General features: G+C 45.8%; 1 long non-coding RNA gene across 1 annotated transcript; it reads right to left on the reverse strand.

Moving 5' to 3' along the window:
- Positions 1–5,070: 5,070 nt before the first annotated feature.
- LOC115498272 (uncharacterized) lies at positions 5,071–15,324 on the reverse strand. Its single transcript, XR_003963690.4, has 2 exons — positions 15,080–15,324; positions 5,071–5,508 (listed from the first exon to the last, which is right to left on the reverse strand). It is a non-coding gene; the product is annotated as an uncharacterized lncRNA (long non-coding RNA).
- Positions 15,325–16,832: the final 1,508 nt, after the last annotated feature.

The following is a 16,832-nucleotide window of genomic DNA, read 5'->3' on the forward strand; positions in this document are numbered from 1 at the left end:
AAATAGTCTTAGAAAAGCCCCAAGAACACCCCAGAAAAAAAACCCATAGAAATTCTAATTAGTACTAAGAAAGCCCTTGAAGCACCTTAAATAAATCTTTTAAAAACCCTGAAAATACCCTAGAAGTAGCCTAAAACCTCCCAGAAAGTTCCTCAAGAGCTTCTGTGAGAAAACCCCTCAAACACCCTTTAAAAACACTTAAAAAAATACCTTAAAAAGTGCTCAGTCCCAGACACCATCCATGCCTTTTAATTAAAGTCACTGCCTGCAGCTGCTGGGAGGGTTCTGGGGCTGTCCCAGCATTAGGGTCACTGCCTGCAGCTGCTGCTGGGGAAAACTGGTGTTCTTGGGGTGCTGTTTGGGGTGAGCTTAGGGCTTGTTCACCTGTCACCCTCAGGCACCCTCCACTTTGTCCCTCAAGGCACCCCTTGCCTCTCAGGCTCCATGTGTCACCCTCCAGCTCCCCATTGCAGCCTCTCAGTGTCCCTGTGCTCCCCTTTTTACTCCTACAGACCCCTTCTGCCTCTCAGCCTCCTTGTGTCACCCTCCAGCTCCCCATTGCAGCCTCTCAGTGTCCCTGTGCTCCCCTTTTTACTCCTACAGACCCCTTCTGCCTCTCAGCCTCCTTGTGTCACCCTCCAGCTCCCCATCGCAGCCTCTCAGTGTCCCTGTGCCCCCCTTTTTACTCCTACAGACCCCTTCTGCCTCTCAGCCTCCTTGTGTCACCCTCCAGCTCCCCATTGCAGCCTCTCAGCGTCCCTGTGCCCCCCTTTTTACTCCTACAGACCCCTTCTGCCTCTCAGCCTCCTTGTGTCACCCTCCAGCTCCCCATTGCAGCCTCTCAGCATCTCTGTGCCCCCCTTTTTACTCCTACAGACACCTTCTGCCTCTCAGCTGCCCCCACCCTCTGTGCCACCCTCCAGCCCCCTGCCCTCAGCCCCAGGTCTGTTTGTGACACGGTGCAGCCCACAGATGTCATCCCTGCCTGTTTTATTTTGGTGTTGTCCTGCTGTGAGGGCTGCACTATCCCCACAAGTTTGGGCTCCCATGTGGTGCTGCTAGGAGTCACAGGTGGGTGGTGGGGGGAGTGAGGGATGGGGCAGGATGGGGAGGGGTGAAGGGTGAAGAGAGAGTAGGATGGGGGGGCTGGAAGTACAGATAGGGGTGAGGGGGGGAAGACAGGGACAGAGAAGAACAGGGGTGAGGGAGAAGGTGAGGGTAGCAGGGGGCATCACATATCTGACAGACAAAAGCTGCAGCAGAATAAAATTCTGTTTGCTGAGGCAATGCCAAACACCTGCTGCAAACTGACATAAGAAACCCGGGGGAAAGGGCCGCTGTTCGTGCTGAGGGGCCTGTGACCCTGAGGTGGCAGCTGCCTGCAAAAAATCTGAATGTCGAAGGATGTGTCCCAGACCCAAGCTGCCCCTGACTCAAAGCCTTACCCTAAACTGAACCCTAAATCCTAACCAAAACGCAAACCCTAACCCTAATCCTAACCTAACCCTAACCTCAAATAAATCTAATAATAATAATACCTCGAAAATTAAACTTAAAAATAAGAATAACCCTAGAAAATGGCGGCGCCCACGGCATGACGTGGCGGGGCAAAGATGGCGGCGCTCAGGGTAGTACATCACCGGGTAAAGATGGCAGCGCCCATGGCATCACGTGACGTTGCAAAGATGGCGGCAAATTGCATCACGTGGTGGGAACAAATATGGCGGCGTCTACTACACCACGTGATGGGACGAATATGGCGGCGCCCAGTTAGTCATGATATGAGGTTTTAAATGGCGGCGCCCTCTGCATCACGTGACTGATTCAAAGATGGCCGTGCCCTGAGAATCACGTGATCGGGCAAAGATGGCGACTTTCGGGACGGGGTCGATTTTGGCGGTTTTTGGCGGTTTTTTGTGTGCCCTCCGCACGCCCTGCGTGCCGTGGTGCTGTTCCGGTGCACCCGCACCGGAGGACGTCTCGCGAGATTGTTTTTGGAGTGCGGGATTGGTGTCGGAATTTCGGACAGGCGGCTGTCGGGGCGGCTAATGCTTGGGGGCTTTTCTGAGGCGCTGGGGGCGGTGCGAGGGGAGGGGTCGGGGCACCGACGCGGTGACGTCACGCGGTGACGCGACGCAGGGGCGGGCCGGAGGGAGGCGTGGGTGCAGTGCACGAATTGCACCGGCAGGTGGCGCTGCGAGACCGAGGGGTGGGCGCGCTGCCGGCCGGCGGCTGTGGGGGCAGAGCGCCTGTTTGTGCATTTCTATCCTTGTGATGTTGATTTATTAAAATAAAAATATGGATATTGATCTAGTACCGATATCCAACTGTGACGGACAAAAACTCTCTAACACTTTGAAGTTAGAAAGTGTATGTTTATTCGAGGCCCAGCAGCATGCGGGAGAGTCCCAGATACACACCGCACTTTGCAAGTGATTAAAGAGCCCTTTTATCCATACAAGTACTGAATACCGAAAATACAAATACCTATTCATTTTGGTACATCCCATTCCTTGCTTCATATGCTAATCATTTCAAAAGCTATTAAGCATGAAGTTTGTTCCCTGAAATGGGTCAGTGGTCCCTTTCATGGGGATGAGTCCCAAAATGTGGAAGTAAATGAAGTCTTCCTCGTTCTGGCCTTTCTACCGTTTCAATGCAAATATGACAAATGAACTCTTGGTAGAACTCCCATTCCTTGTCTTCAGCTGATTTCAGAACAGAGGAGGCCCACAACTGTCTTATGTTCCTAAAAGCTATTTTTCAGTTTCTATAATCTTCATTATAAACCCAGCTAACTAAACATTGTGCTGACAGGCAATCAATGAATAGTTAACTACTCACCCTTAACTTTATCAAGGCCTACTCATTTATTTTAATTAACTCTAGTAAGGCTTGTCTCTTACTGAAATCTTAGCTCCTCTAAAATCTCTAAATCTCTTAAAATTTATGTTTCAACATGGTGCACTCTTGGTTGTATCATTATTCGTCTGGTGAGCTTGATGGGAACACTGGTTGCTGCATATTGCTACTGCTACCTGCCAGTTGGATCGCTAATTAGGGGCCCTATATCTATTAGGAAAAAGAAGAAAAACTGTATGTCCAGTGCACCAGTAGAAAATTTCAGGCTCCCAGGGATTAAGTAATTTTCTTTAAATAATTATTTAAAGGTTTGGTTGTTGTTTTTTTTTTTTTTTTTTCTCCCAGGGAGCCTCAAAGTTTTTACTGCTGAGTGGGCAGTTGACTGCAAAAAATCGGAACATCGAAGGATGTGTCCTGGACCGGAGCTGCCCCCACCTCATACTTGTGCTGACCTGACCATCCCAAGGGAGCACAAGTATTAAGGGGGCACAGCCGATATTTACTGCACATGCTTCCATGGTCACATTTTGTGCAGTCACTTATCTGTTCAGGGCACTGGGCCCTGAGTACAAACTTTGGCCGTTTACCCTGGGTAAGAAAATAGATAGAAAACTCACCTGTCTTAGATAGGTGGGATAGAAAACTCACCTGTCTTAGCTCCTTGTGTTATTTTTGAAGTAGTGCTTGGGATTTACAAGGCAACTTCTTAGCAACGTGGCATCAGCTTGGGTCCACGACACATCTTTCTCCATTCAGATTTTCATGGGGCAGTCATTCTTTCATGGCCCCTGGCTCTTGGACTGCATCAATGGCCCTTTTCTCTGTGAAACATGGCTCACCCTCTATGCTTCCTGATGTCAGTTTCACTGTGGTGCTTGTCTCTTCCAGGGCAGGCAGAATTCTTGCTGGCAGCAGTTTTGTTCCAGGATAAATCCTGTGCCATTCGGAACGAGAAGATGTAGAAAGTCACTTGGCGCCACAGGCCTCATTATCTGACCTCTGCCCTTTTTCCCTGTAAATCAAGCTCACCCTCCCTGTGTGTTGATGTCTGTTCACTGGAGGCATGCTGCTCTCCAAGGACAGCAAGAGTTCCTGGTGTTGGCAACTGTGGTCTGTGAGAAAGCGTTCACTTTGCAATTTGATAGCACAATTCCTGTTTGGCTAGGGGAAAGACTGTTAATTATCTTGGAAATGAAAGTCTGGCACCCCTTTTTTTATGGGTCTGACAAAGGGCTGTGTAGGGGAGGGAACACCCCGCAGGACCTTTCTTTACCTCATTCCTCACTCCTAGGTGTAGCAGCTCCCCATGTGACCAGCTGCTTTTCAGTGCAGCTACCTGGACACACCTGCACAGGAAGCATCTAATCCAGAGGAGCTAACAGGGGTATCCTAGGTGTTCCTCCAGGAGTTATGGCTGGAACATCTAGCAGGGACTGGGGAGCAGCCAGAGCCACCTGGGCATGGAGCATCCTTTCCAGAAAATGCCAAGGGAAGAGCCCTCTTGCCAAGGGGCAGCACCTGAGCAGGCCGGGCAGCATGTGGGGTTCCATGGGAGAGCTTTCAGGTTTCCCCTTCTATTGTGTCAGCCCCTCCCTAGAACCCCCAGACCTTCCAAAGCACTCCCAGAAAAGAGGGGGGTTATGAAGAGAGAAGGGGTTTAAATTATGGGAAAAAGCTTCCTTTTCCATTATTTCCTGTGTTCAAATCATGAGGGAATCCACTTCCCCCGCAATTTTAATGGTATCAGTTGAAATAGTCCCTGCCTTTTCTATGCTGTTAGGGGTGTCAATTGACAGGGAATCCCCATTTCCCATTATTTTCCAGTTTAAATAGAAGGGGAAACCTTGACAATGCTTTTTATGGGCATGAATTAAGGGTAACCCTTTTTGCTGTCCTAAGGCTTTAATTGAGGGGGAAGCCCAGCTATCCCTCTTTCTTAAGGGTTTGGATTGAGGGGGAAATCCCTGTGTCTTCATCACTGGAGAGACTTAAAGTGAGGAAAACCTCTCTTTTCCCAATATTCTAGGGAATTAAACTAAAGGACAGAAGCTATTTATTTGCCATTGCATCCCTTTCAGTGGAGGTAACTTCCCCATTTCCTCATTTTAAGGAATTCACTTGAAGGAGGCTCTTCCTGTTATGCTGATTGGGAGAGAGATTGCTCCTCAAAAGGTCTTGTCAGGAAAATTAATCCACAAACACCAGAGGTTTATGTCCAAAAAGAAGACAGAGGAGTCCTGTAGCTTTATTTGAATAAAGGGAGAGGCCATGGGGCATTTCCCATGGGGTCTGTCAAGTTGTTAGAAGGCACAGCCTCCTTTTTATCCTTTTTTCCTGGCCACATTTCCCTCTCTCTTTGCCATTGTCTGAGGTACTTGAGAGGTACAAACTTACCAACACCTAATACAGACCCCCTTCTAATGTATACCCCCCTTTTTATTTTCCTTGTGCCTCTCTTCTTTTTAATTCTCTAAGTCGAGGGATATAACACAGTCTTGAGTGGGTAACAGTCTTTGTCAATTTGTAGAATTCCTATGGAATTTCTGGTTCCTCCCCATTGCTTCTTTCACCTATCAGCATCTGACTTCTTCTACCAGCAGGCCCACACTTTGTTTGTGAAGACACCTCCTTTTCATTCCTTTCAATCTAAAATGAAGAAGCACAGAGAAAAGGATTGTGTGAATAGCTGAAAGGGAAAAGCTGCTTAAATAGACCACTATTTAAGTGCTTATAAAATTAGGCTTTAAGAAAAATTGTTAAAATTTCTTATTGTTTAAATTGTCATTAAGGTGATTAAATTTGATATTTTACACAATATCTCATTAATTACATTTAATATGCAGGCTAAATCCTAAGACGAGAAGAAGACAAACTGGTAAGGTTTTTGGTGCAAAAATTTTGTAAAGGAAAATATTCATCATTTGCTTAGAAAAATGAGCTTCATGTAAGTGAAAGAGCTAAATAACTCCAGAACATAAAGCTGGACTTTTATTAAGTCTTGAGAAAAATAATCCAGGTTTACTCAAAAGTTTAAAATCTCCTTAGAAGTCTGCTGCACTTTCATTGCAGTGAATTTTCAGTTAGATTCTTGGATGGACCACAGAGTCAAAAATGTTCTTTTGTGTGACAAGATCTGAGTGATGGTGACTCATAGAAGGTGATGTAGGGTTAGCTGTAGACACAGTTTGGGGAATGGTTGTGTTGGTTCTTCTCTCTTGTGTAATGCAGCCACTGTGGGATCCAGACACCAGCAGGAGAAGGGCTGGCTCTGGAGAGCAGCCTAAATTTGTCACAGCGGGTGTGTGAGCACACACAGAAAAAGCAGTTAACACACACGACACATTTAGGTTTCCTTACATAGAGTGGGTGAACTTTCCTAGCTGTGCACAAATATAGACTCAATTTTGCATCACAGGACTCGCCTCTGCTAGAAACCTTCTCTGCAAGACTCAGCTGACACTGAGTTAAGCAGCGAGATTGTCACTGGCAAAAGTCTTGCTTGGAGAACTTTGGGTGCCTCATCCTGACAGGGAATGGGGCTGTATTGTAAATGCAGGTGAACCCAATGGGAAGAAATGACGATGTCTGACTCAATTCAGAAGGGTGAATGATTTCTTTATTATAACTATGCTAAAATACATTAATATACTATATAAAAGGAGGATACTAAAATTACATACTACTTTCTCTGACTCCATCTCTAACACAACTCGTTACCCTCTCTGAGAGTCCAGCCCCAGGTGGGCTGGATTGGCCATCAGGCTCAAATAATCCTCACCAGAATCCAACCCAGCAATCACTCCAGGTAAACAATTCTCTAAATACATTCTACATAGGAAAAACAAGGAGCAGGAATAGAGATTGTTTTCTCTTTCATTTCTCTCTGTGCACCTCTATGAAAAATCCTGAGAGGGAGAGAAATGTGCTTGCCACAGGGCTGTGCTCCCCTAAGCGCTTCAGCTTCCTTCACCCATCCCAACCCTTCCCTAGAGGGGCTCAGTGACCCTGCTCTGGGGGACAGTGTGGGGACAGGAGGGCAGGGGAGAACTGAGACATTTTGCAGCAGACAAATGCACACAGTTGTATGTAGTGTCCTCTTTAATCTGTGAATAAAGAATAATTCACCTCAGTGTACAGAGCTGTAGGAAGAGAACCAGTTTGGAGGAACAGAGAAGCTCTGGAGCACCGAAACACTCCTGGGAATTCTAGATGCAGCTGTGTGGATCTCATGGGGATAAGCTGCATATTGCTCTTTAGAAACTCTCTCTCTTTTAAAATTCAGCCCAGAAGCAGATGGTTTTGTCTGGTAGGGCTGGGACAACACTGCTATAAAGAGATTCCTGCACTTTTCTCTGAAACATCTGCTTGTGCACAGAAGGGAATTCAGACATTGTGGTTTCAGCATTCATTACATTTAATATTGATTTTAATTTAATTTGGAAAACAAAAATATTTTATTTTGGGAACAACAGAAAATATTCTGGTTTATCTGAAATAGAGTATTTGTCTCCTGCTGGAGTGGTGGGGTGCAAAGGATGTACAAGGAGGCATATTTGTCCATTTTTGCTGACACAGTTTGCCTTCCACTCACACTGATTTTTAATTTAAATTTTAAATTGAAAATACTGCAGCTGGGACAACATCAATGTGGCATGGACATGGCTCCCTCAAAAAGAGAATATTATCCTAGGAGATACTGGCACCCCCAGCTCCAGGAAAACCTGGTGCAGAGCCTGCTTCCACTGCTAGCTCACTGTTTTGCTCCCATGAAACCACATCCTGTGGGAGCCTCTGCAGACTTTCCCTCCTTGCATATGATAGACCTACACATGCCAGAGTCTGCCAACATTATTGCAGAGTGACTGGATCTGCCTGAGCACCAAACTGCCTGTCTGCTCCTGCACTGCCAGGCAGACTGGATGCAAAGCATTCAGAGCCACTGAGGGTAACACACAGGATCTCACTTGATTTGGTCATGGGATGTTCTCTGCCATGATGGAGCTGTATCTCATATCAAAGATGTCTTGAGTACAAACATGCTCACAGGCACATAGGATCAATTAAAGAAGTGAAGCAGCTTGCGAATCAGCTGGCTCCAAGAGCTCCCCCAGTCTGATCCAGCAAGTGAGTCAGAGCACATGGACCCAAGGCTGCATCAGGCATCTCCAGAGAACACAGCAAGTGCAGGCTAGCATGTTCTGCCCAGGAAACTGATAATGGGGATGAATGCCACCTGGTTTGTGCTGAAACAGCTCCAAAACATGAGAAAAACAGACAGTTTGATTGGGATTTTTGGGAGAGGGAGGCTTTGATCTCATTAACTATTTCATGAGTCTTGCTGACTTTTCAGTTGTGTGCAACAGTCTGGAACTTTCCTGCCCAGGCTGTTAGAAGAATATGAATTACTGTCTCCAGATTTCTAAATACCAAATGGTTCCAAATGAAGTGGGGAATGAAACACTGGAAGAGGAAGCCAGTGAGGGTATGGAGGCTCCATACTTGGAGCTATGTAAGCCCCTCAACAACCTGAATTAATTTGAAAACCAATTCAACCTTTAAAGGTTTAAACCTCCTGCTTTAGGGAGGTTGGTTGGACCAGGTGGTCCCTAGAAGTCTCATATTACTCCATAATTCTGCAATTTATAAACAAATAGCAAAGAAAACGATAATGAATTGGTCATTCAGGTTTGAACCGAAGTTTCAAGGGGTTGCATTTGTACAAAGCTGTGATGGATGTTGCTTTGTAATTTTGTTTCCCCAGTAGTTCTTGCCCAAAGCATTGCCATCACTCACTGCTCCCTGCCAGAGCCTTCTCCACACAGGTTCTTCCTCACACAGCATCCTCAGTTAAAGATATATGAGGCCCCGCCCTCATGTAATTTAGCATATTTGACAAAATGTTGGCTTGCACCTCTCCCACTGACATGAAAACGCAGTTAGAACTGCCTTTAAAAGTGATTTTTTCTGGCATACTGAAGAGTGATTAAAATACGACATTTCTGTAAATTGGTCATTGTATAATTAGAAGTTTAAAGTCAAAGTATTTTTAAAATAACAGATGCTGTTATCTCCACCTTTCTATTTAACAGTAGGAAGAAGGCTACATAACTACAAGAAGAAAATAAATGGGTTTTCAAGGATGTTCAGTGAACTGGATGTTGCAAAGTTCCCCTGCATTACAGCAGCTCAAACTCCCCGCCAAGCCATGACAACTCAGAGGATAAAACAAGGATTGTTCCACATCCACAAACTGCACATTTATATGGATTTTGTGTTTCACAAAGAGGAGAAAATGCACAGGAAATGTTCCCCATTGGCAGCAGAGGGAGTCATGAAGTTTTTGTGTGAGTGAGGCTCTGGTGCACCCTAGGTTTTGAGAGTGTGTGCAGAAGATATTTTGAATGCCACTATCCAAAAAAAAAAACCTGAGATGTAGAAATTGTTTTTCCTATCTGCTCGTGTAGTGTTGTGGTATGTTTTGCTTTGAATCCACATTTGCTCCCTGTTCTCCCTAATCCCCTTTCTTCCCCAGTTGCTAAATTTCCCAAGCCCTTCCCTAACCTCCTCCCTTCCAAGTTGTCAATCCTCCCTATCTCTACCCCTTTCTCCAGAGAGTTCTGTGTCTGTCTTGTTGCCCTCGACACCCCATTTATTACTTTGTATTATCCCCCCACCATTTTCCCTGATAGGCTTGTTATGTGTAGTAGATATAATTTGTGCCATTTCTAGTATGATATATGTGATATTGAATATTAGTTGGAGTACACACGTTTGTATTAGGAGTCCCCCACCCTCGCAGGTGAAACCTGGTGTATGTTGAAACCTGATTTACACATAAAAGGATGGGCTCAGCCAGGAGAGGGCAGATACATGTAAATTCCCGTAAATTTCATCAAGGGATTCAACAGCTCCTGGACACTGAATTGTTCTTCCTCATCACAAAAAAAAAAAAAAAAAAAAAAAAAAATCTCATTAACCTATGGACTCTGAATGGAAGAAAAGACTGACTGACGAAATCTTGGCCTCAGGTAGAATTTTCCCTATAAAAACCACTTGTGCCAGGATAGAGGTGTGTGGGCATAGAGGAAAACCTCTACTGAGGCTGACTTCTTTTTGCACACCCGGGCTTGGCACTGTTCTTTCCTTGTGGCTGGATAGATAGAATTGGATTGTAAAAATAAATATTTTATTTTTTCGTTTTAATTTGGCTGGACAAATTTTCATTTATGACAGGCTCATAAGCTATTTGCCCCACCTTATAGTCCTCTCTTACCATATCCTCATTGGTTCACTTTCCTACACCCCTCCTCCTGAGCTGCTCTATAAAAACTTCTGTTCACACCCCTCCCCCCCCTCCCAAGACAATTTATTATTGTCTTGGAGCCCAATAATAAATCCATCTTGTTGTACCCCAAGACCCATGTCATTGCTGTCTGTCCCTGCTGATAACTGGGAATTTGTCTTGGTTTGAAAAGACAGGAGTCTGTGAAGGAAGGTAAGAGCCTCCTGTGAAATGGAAAAGGTAAACCCCCTCCCTCTGAATTACCACAATTTCAAAATTAAAAGGCTCTCAGGCAAAGATATGGGAATGGGAATAACAGTTCTTTACTAGGAGATAAACTAAATAAAAATAATAAATTTTTAAAAATGTAATTAGTACAAATAAAACTACTGATAGAGTCAGAAACCTGACACCCTGAGGAGTGTGTCCAGTGAAATGGTGGCTGCTCCTCCTGGAGGGGCAGATGAAATGCTGCTGGAGCGGGGATCTGGAGAAGGGTGGAGTTTTCTCTGAAGGTCTGGTGATGGAGTAGATGGGCCTGGTCTTCCTCTGGGGATCCAGTGGGGAAGAAGCTGCTCCTCTGGGAATCCAGTGAAGGGATTGCCCTGATGTCCCAAAAATGCTGATTTGATGCAGGTAGGGCTGCTTGGCTCCTCCCTCTGGGTGGAGCATCTCACCATGGGATGATGTAACTTTACTGGTCATGCAGGGAGTCATTCCATGGCCCATTAACAGAAGATCTCTCCCCGGGAGGGAGACATTGTTATTGGAAGAGATGGAAAACTGCCCCACCTCCAACAGATGACAATAGAATACATGCTTACCTTACAAGCCAGGAGAGAATTGCAGAGCTGGCAGGGGAACAGCACACTGCAACAGTGGGGGAAACCCCACTAAATGCTTAAGCCTGTGCAGTTTGCCACTCCAAAGCCAGACAGAGCAAATGTCTTGATACAAGGCATCACTTTGATAGAGGTTTATCACAGATACATGATTCTTTACAGATCCACTTCTCCTACTTTGTAAAGCAGGTGGGGTTCATCTCATAATTACCAGGATACTTTAACCCTGTTCTCCTGAGGGCTGCTCAGCTGGCTGCTTTTGAATGTCCAAGTGACCCCCTCAGATACATTTCTTTCTGCTAACAATAAACAAGGCCAGACCATCTCAGACAGAGACAGCTGTGGGTGCCTGTGGTGAGACCTTCTCCTGCACTGCTGCTCAGGTGTGGGAGTCCAGGGCATCCCTCTGGCTGCCCTGGAAGGTCTCGGACCCTAGCAGGGGGTCAGGAACCCCCCCGGACAGAGCCCCCAGAGACACTGTCTGTGATCTCTGTCCATGGAAAAGAGTTTTCAATCTTACAGGGTGAATTACAAGCTCTGAGTGTTTGATATAATAATAATTAAGTGTGGCACGGGTGTAAAAGTAAAATTTTAGGATTCTAGATTAGGGGTCCAAAGGGGACAAGATGGAGGAAATTGGGTGTGCCTTGTCCTTTTTCTCCTTCTTCATGCCCTCCATGTTTCACTGTGGTGTTGGCATTTTTCTGTTGGTTTGGGCTGGGGACACACTGTTCAACGTAGGTGACAGATATTGGCACGTTATTGTAAATCCAGCACAGGTAGTTTCTGGTATTTAATGTTTGTACCATCCCACTGAGGGCAGAGCCCCACACGCTGCCCTGCAGGACAGAGCTGCGGCAGGGCAGCAGAACATGTTAGAGATAAACAGAATAAACAACCTGGAAACCAGCACAGACGAATTATGGCTTCTGCTTTGGCAGTGGGGCTGAAAGACAGAGACTTTCTACAATCTTGGAATCATCAATACCACAGATTCCGATACTCAGGGTCACCAATAGGAACAGGGTGGGGACTCTGCCCTAAAGGAAAAGCCTCTGTGTCTGGTGGTGCTCTCCACTTGACTGCAGTGCTGAAGTGAGCTCAGGCACTGAGTGCTTCCAGCTGGTGACTCAGCTCTGCCACCCACCCTCCCACACAGCTGTGCTGCCATGGCTCTTTGTGCTGTGGAGCAGCCACCAGCAAGGAATGAGCTCTCTCCACTATCTCTGAAGCATGTGGGTTTTCCCCTTTGGGAAGCATCTTTGAACTTCTCTGCCAAAAAGTTGAATGAAGGATTGCCCTGTGGAAGTGATTGTTGTAGGACATTCTTCAAACTGGAAATGGCTTGTTCTGGCTGTGTCGGGTTGTTCTGGCTCTGGTAGTAATTCCCTTCAGTACCTTTTCACTCCTCACTGCAAAGCTCTCCCAATCCCTAACCAACTACAGAGTCAAATTTAGACACTGGTGATAAGTAAAAGCCCAAGAAACAGCACACCCAACAGACTAGGGAGTGATAATAGAAAATCACACAGACTTTTCCACTGTAGGTTTGGTCAGGTACTACCTTCAGAGGAGTTTATAACTGGAAGGCATCACATCTGTCTCCTCATCTTACCTGGAATATTGCTCTTTTCTGTGTGTGTAGAACAAGGAAAGGATTCTATGGAATAACTGTTCAGCAGAGAGCAAGAAACCAGCCTTATGGTGTGCATTTAACTCAAGAGCAAGAAATCTCTGTGCTGCAGATTTTGAGGGAGCAATGGAAAGTGTGCAAAGTATAATCCAGTGTGTTTTTAATTCCATGAATAATACCAATGTGATATGCTTTGGGATGTAGAGTATGAAATACAGTAATTGCATATAGAAGCCAGTGATCCAGCAAGTTCCAGCAAGGGAGATGTTAAAGAGAGGGTTCAGAGGGTTTCTCAAACTGAGGAATTGCTACTGAACATTTAATACAGCTTCTTACTCACCAGACAGCTGCAGGAGCAGCCAGGACAATTTCACCTGAGCCATCACATCTACAGTGAGAAGAAGCAAGCAGAAAGCAACAAGATGTCACTGGTGGATGTGTTCTTTCTTTCTTCTGATCTCTATCTACTGGAATGGATTGTTCTTGCTATGAGACTGCTCTCTAAACTCCACTTTGGAGCCAAGGTAGCCCTAACCTTCCTGCTCTGTCCAAGCAAAACCTGCTGCACTGAGCCTTGCCCTCCTGCTCCCTCTCTTCTTTTCATCAACTGTTCTGGAAACTGGAAGAAGCACGCTCAGTTTGGGACAGCAGAGGAGCTGAGGGAAAGCTCAGTATGCCCCAGACCCAAAGTCTTCATCCTCCACCCAGGCAGAGGGTGTGGGTGCAGCCAGTAACTCAGCAGGGTCACCCACGTGCTGATGGCTCTGCACTCAGCAGAGAAGACAGCTTGTGTGGCAGGTACCATGAAAGTATTATCAGCAATCAAACAGTGGTGTTTGTGTCACATCTGCTGGGAATCACAGGGTTACTGTGATTCCCAACAGATCAGGAAAGATGTCATGTCCACAGGCATCACTGAGTTTCTAACTCAGAGCTGTGGACCTGCTGTTTCCATGCCAAAATCCCTTTTGCTTTGACAGCTGCAGCTTCACCCAAGGGAAACTTCAGCAGGAATGTTCTGACTCCCATGGAAAGAGAGTGGAGTGGTTATATCTGAGGAAATTGTGGCTGTGGCTCCTCTCACGTGAGCAGGAAAGAGCAATGGACTTGGCTTTTTTGTACCACGTAATAAGTCTGGCAAAGGAAGAGGAGGACCGGGATGAAGGTCCAGCCCAGGTCCAGGCTAGCAGCACTTTGGCACCCTGTGCTTGAACCTACACAGTGAGACTTGCTGACTGCCTTGTGTGGGAATCCAGGGCATCCCTCTGGCTGCCCTGGAAGGTCTCGGACCCTGGCAGGGGGTCAGGAACCCCCCCGGACAGAGCCCCCAGAGACACTGTCTGTGATCTCTGTCCATGGAAAAGAGTTTTCAATCTTACAGGGTGAATTACAAGCTCTGAGTGTTTGATATAATAATAATTAAGTGTGGCACGGGTGTAAAAGTAAAATTTTAGGATTCTAGATTAGGGGTCCAAAGGGGACAAGATGGAGGAAATTGGGTGTGCCTTGTCCTTTTTCTCCTTCTTCATGCCCTCCATGTTTCACTGTGGTGTTGGCATTTTTCTGTTGGTTTGGGCTGGGGACACTCTGTTCAACGTAGGTGACAGATATTGGCCCATTATTGTAAATCCAGCACAGGTAGCTTCTGGTATTTAATGTTTGTAACATCCCACTGAGGGCAGAGCCCCACACGCTGCCCTGCAGGACAGAGCTGCGGCAGGGCAGCAGAACATGTTAGAGATAAACAGAATAAACAACCTTGAAACCAGCACAAACGAATTATGGCTTCTTCTTTGGCAGCGGGGCAGAAAGACAGAGACTTTCTACAATCTCAGAATCATCAATACCACAGATTCCAACAGCCTTGCAGTGTTTTCCTGTGGCCAGTGTTTGCTGGAAGCTCTGGATCACAAAGCCCAAGTGGGAGAAGCCCATTTGAGGTGGCAGCCCTAGCTTGATCCTCTCTGCTGTGATGAAAGGATGGTTGGTGGGCTGGGGCTCTGGCGGATGTCACCCTTTGTGCACAGTCCCCAGAGAGCACATTAAAGTTGTGGTGATGCCTTGGGAAGGCTGACCTAGCACAGAGACTAGACAGAGCTAAAGAATAAAGTAAGGATTTATTAAGAGGCCTCAAATAGATCCACAACCCAAAATGGTCACAAAATGGATGACAGGTCACGGGGTCTCACACTTCTATAAGTTCTACTCCATTTGCACCTTGGAGTTCATTGTCCAATTCCAGCTTTAGCCCAGGCAGTCCCACCCTGCTTGTTTTTCTCTCTCCAGCCCACGGTGTTTGTGCTCCTGGGCTGAGATTTGGATCATTTGTCCTTGGTGCCCAGCTAGAAAAGGAATTGTTTTGTCTCCCTGCTCTGTGCAGAGAGCTCACCATTCCATAATATGAAACCCAGACCCACACACTAAAGCAGCACAGAATCTGAAAAATAGAAAAGCTCAAACCTGAGGCATCAGTGGAGCAAAGGCAGAGCTCCAAAGGAAGGTGGCTGTTGGTTTTCCTGTCCTTCTGCAGGGAAGGTGCTGGGGCCAGAGACATTTTGGAGGATGCCCCAGTTACAGTGTGGAAGTGGTGGATGAAACTGGTGGGTTTTGTCCAGTTCACTCCTCCCTTTAGCAGCAAACTCAGCGGAGGTGCAGTTAGCCAGACCCAAGGAGGTTCAGATCAGTCACTTCCTGGGAGACTCTGCTTTTTTCTGGCTTTCCAGGGTGACTCATTCAGACAGCTGCAATGTGGAGGCTTAAAGCAAGTGATGTAAATTCTGCTTCATGAGGAAAGCTAAAAAAAGTTGAGAAAAGAAAGAGAGCAGAACAAGACAAAAAAAGGAAGCAAGGAGGGTGTGACTTCACCCACAGCATCGACCATGAATTACAATCTTAGCGGGGAAACGTGCTCTGTACAGAGCAGTAACTCCAACATGCCAGTGCTCATTTTAAAGAAGACTGCTGGTAAGGTCTGTTCCTAGCTAGAAGCAGAAGCCAAAAGAGAGAAATGAAGTATCACCCCAATTTTTCTCTACTTTGTGCAGCTTGTAAGGAAACTTGCTGTGGGAGAAAGCACTTCTAAGAGGATTCTTCCATTGTGAGTGATAGCAGAGGTACCTTCAGAGAGCCAGGGAGCCCCTGAGGAGATTTTCTGCAGCACAACAGGGCCAAAAAGTTTTCAAAGTGAACATTTTCTAGTAATGTAGCATATAGGCCATTAACACTGAATATGTGACTGCAGCCTCAGTATTCCCACAGGGAGGGAGGGATGCCAGGACCAAGCCACAGGGAACTGCAGGGCCATTTCAGCTCACCCATTCCTCAGAAGATTTTGCTGTCGAGGTGACTGCTGTGTATGCAAGGGCTGGGGCAGGCACAGCAAATACAAGAAGGAAGCAAAATAATTAGAAAATATCCTTTAGACGTTCACCTGGTGATGGTCCACCAGCTCTGCTTTGCTTTGTGCATTTCACCTTGGCAATATTCAGATTAAATAAGCTCTTCTGTAAGTGATCAGAGAACTGCTGGGCCAGGTTCAGCTCAGCAATTTAAATTCTCTGAGAGCTGTGGGCCAAGCAATTCCATTCCAAAGGCAAACTACACAGGATCTGCTTCTTTATTTGGTATTTAAATGTTATTATAATGCTTAGCTCTCTCTTTTCTGCCAGGCTTAGAAGTTTCTGAGGTATTTTTATCCAGTGCTTTGAAAATTAAAAATGTCTCTATCTGTTGAGCTTCACGAGCAATGCATTTATCTACTCTAGCTGTCTGCTAAGATTTTAAAAAGTAAATTACTAAATTCCTTAGGCACTAAAGCTCCATTGTGAACTGCCTTAGTAAGGATGGGGGTGCTTGCTACAATTCTCAGGAGAAAATTGGATCAGACCCAGGGGAAACATCCAAAATACCTTCCTTTAATGACAATGACAGATGCTGAAGCAATTATTTTGAAAGCATGGAATCTAAATATGATATTAAAGTGAAAGTAGCTCCATTGTTATAAAAAGGGAGAATATATTTGTAAAAGCCTCTCACTAACTTCCATGAACAATAGCAAGTAGCTCAGACATTGTATCAATGCTGAGATTTGATACAAATATAACACAAAGGTCAATAAGCAGTATGTTGTCCTTATTTTTTTATCCTCTACCTTCTTTCATTTTCTTTTTCCACTGTAGTTTTGGACAGGATTTGGATGAGCACAAATGGTTTA

This window comes from Taeniopygia guttata, chromosome 23, assembly GCF_048771995.1.
Source record: "Taeniopygia guttata chromosome 23, bTaeGut7.mat, whole genome shotgun sequence".
In the NCBI taxonomy this organism is placed as follows: domain Eukaryota; kingdom Metazoa; phylum Chordata; class Aves; order Passeriformes; family Estrildidae; genus Taeniopygia; species Taeniopygia guttata.